We start from the raw sequence: 3,097 nt of genomic DNA, 5'->3' as shown, positions 1-3,097 counted from the left end.
GACTTTCAAGTAAAGAATATTTCTGCATGTGAAATGTCAGTTACATCTAATAATAACCTGATTAATGTGCCACTAAAATCTCTGAAAGAATTTGCCACCATTTTTATAAAATGAAGTTCTTTCTTCTCTCTGGGTGCCTGGCTTGTAGAATCTGGTTAGAATAGTGGCAGACTGTCACAAACAGATTGCTTCATAATGAAATTACACTCTAAAATGTAAACTTGCTATCTCACCTTTTGCCAACACATACCGTTTGTGATGTGACACCAGAATAGCAAGGGAGTGAATAGGCTATTAACAAAGACTTTCGAGAAATAGTCTCCTCTGGGTTTCACAGGTAGCCATGACTATGAAAACATAAAGGAGTGGAAGGCAAAGATAAGGAGTTTACAAGGGGTATATGCATTATTGTGCAGATATTGTTGCTTTCAGCAGCCAGACTCCGTTTTTAGCTATCAGTCTCTACGCCAAATCCAGAGACAGTCTTCTTCCATCCTACAGGAGTACTCCCTGCATGGTCTTATTTATTTATGTCATGTGATGCTTTTTGTGCAGGTGAAAAGATAGGGAAACTCTATCTATACGATAATGTTATCCCTGGGATTTCAACGAGGATTGAATTAAATAGTACAAAGTAGAAAGATAGCATGCCTGTGTATATGTGTATATATTTGTTTGTCTGAAACTCCAGGGGCTATGATTATGTTAGGGACACGTTATCATTTGAGATATAGTGAATGCAAAGAGATGGCACTCATTTTTCTTTGTCTGGGCTTACCCACAGTGCTAAAGACAAATTAAGATTTTCTCAGATAGGATCTTTTCCGTAGGTTGTGCAGGACTTTGGTTCAGGCAACTTCTTATAATCAAGGTTGAGATGAAAATTATTCCGTACGTCTGTGCAGACTCTCATTCTTCGTATCTTGTATACTTTACATTTCTTCCAAAAAAGAGGTTGAGTTATAAACAGAATACTGTACTAAATGGAAGTAACAGTGAAGGAATCAGGGGGGTAGCTCTGGGTCCATAAACTACTTCCCGGGTGAGCAGAAAGAGATTTTTTTAAGGTAGAAGACACATGACAAATCATGTCCTACTTTGGGATAGCTCTTTTATTGTTGTCTTACATCGCAACATCACACGCATTTGAATGTTGATTAACCTGTTATGTAGTTTTATCTTCTCTTTGGCAAAGAATCAGAGAAAGCTCATTCAGCTTTCTTTATACTCCTTGAAGGCTTAGCAGAGCGCCTTCCATAGAGGCTTTCAATAAACAGCTATTGTTTGATTCACAGACTCTAAGACTGGGGACAAGCAATGTGGCATGGAAGACACCTCACCAGATCAGCTGTGTGAATGGGAGCGAGCTTTCCGGACCACTATTTCCTGACTTGTAAAAACAAGGGGCTGGACTCAGTGATTGCTAAGGTCACTTCTAACTCTGTAAATTCTATGCTTTTAAAAAATACTCGGATCCTGAGAGAAGAAAATCTTCTTGCGTTTCCGGACAAAAGAGCCCAGGGCGCATTTGTACTTGACCTCCTACCACATCCTGAGTTTCTACTCTAATGAATCCAGGTTTATTCTTCAGTTAAATGGCTCAGCTCCAGGAGCCCTTGGTGTGATTCTAACACTGTGTAGATATTGATTTTTCTTGCAAGAGAGTGGTTACTCTAACCACCAAACTATTAAATCTCTCCTGTTCTCATAAGGATGATTTCACGAGTGTCAATTCACTCCCTTTGGTTGACATTTAACTCCATCCAGGGCTCGTCTGAAGATAGCAATATTATCAAAGTATCTCAGAATGCTTTGTGGCCGAAGGTGCTCTACCTTTCATCATCTCTGTGTTGTCTATCAATCACGGCAGTAGACAGAATTTGGTCAAAATAAGACTGGAAGACTCTGACCTCGTTGCTGCCATGTTGTTTTCCATTACCTCCTGCATCAAAGCTCACAGTTTCTTACTGTGAACGGTATCAATAGCTATTCAAATCAAACAGGCTTCCTCCTTATTTTGCTTGTTCGTGCCATTAGAAGATGACTTTTCACCTCCCAGCATCGATTGTTGTCATGGCAGGACCACAGACGTTATCCTCAATATACACGGCACAGCGAGCTACAATAGTAAAATATTAATTAGATTCTTGCTTTCTCATTTTAGAAGTTTACCCTCAGCGAGCTCTCCAGTTAGCTGATGGAAGGTACAACATGTCGATCAGGTTATGATAGGTGTTAACTTCCAAGTACAATTTAACAGAGGCTTTCATGACAATGATTCTTGGGCACTCACCTTGTTACATTAGTTAAAACACACACTATGAAATCAGTGGAGACTTTGATGCCAGTAAAGAATTCTATATCCAGAACCATAATACCTTGTTGGTTATCTTTCAGTGGATTCCATGGTGACCCCAGAGTGGAGGGGATAATTTAATGAGATCGTTAATATTTCTATACAACCAGCAATCTGATAAATTCTCTTTTGGTAGGCATTTTTGCAGAACTAGCATAAGTGACTGTTCCACATGAAGCTTTATCTTTTCTTGTACAACATTGAAAGCTTACATGCTGCTTGACAAATTTGAATTTTAAAAAGTAAGAATGATTGGCACTTGGTAACTTCCACAGAAATATAAAGTGGTACAAGAAAATTGCCCATTTCTTTTAGATTTACATTTTATATGTTTTTTTTTCTTTTAAGGAGTGATAAGACATGTAATTTCCATCAACTTCAACCAGTTATGTATGAAAGAGGCTACAAGTTCAGCTCTGTAGAGAAAAAGCAAGTTGTAGGGAGAACTGACATACCATAAAAAAGCACACAGCCTTCCCAGCTGCCTCCCATTCTGGTACTAGAGATGCTTATTTGCAGGAAAGACCAAAATCCTAAGACTAGGGTACCACACGTCTTGAAACAACTCTGCTTGTTCTTGGTTCCTGACTCACCAGCCCCAATGTCTCACTGATTAAATGTCCTTTTGAGTCCATTAAACGCAAGGAGAAAAAGAAAGCAGATAGAGAGGTATAATCAGAATTTACAGATGAAGACTTCTCTTGATGCGCTGGATGCTCCAAAAAACTTGACATAAAGCAA

The sequence above is a fragment of the Pteropus medius genome, unplaced genomic scaffold (genome assembly GCF_902729225.1).
Source record: "Pteropus medius unplaced genomic scaffold, Ma_sr-lr_union100, whole genome shotgun sequence".
Taxonomy (NCBI): domain Eukaryota; kingdom Metazoa; phylum Chordata; class Mammalia; order Chiroptera; family Pteropodidae; genus Pteropus; species Pteropus medius.
Note: the sequence above shows the minus strand (reverse complement) of the source record.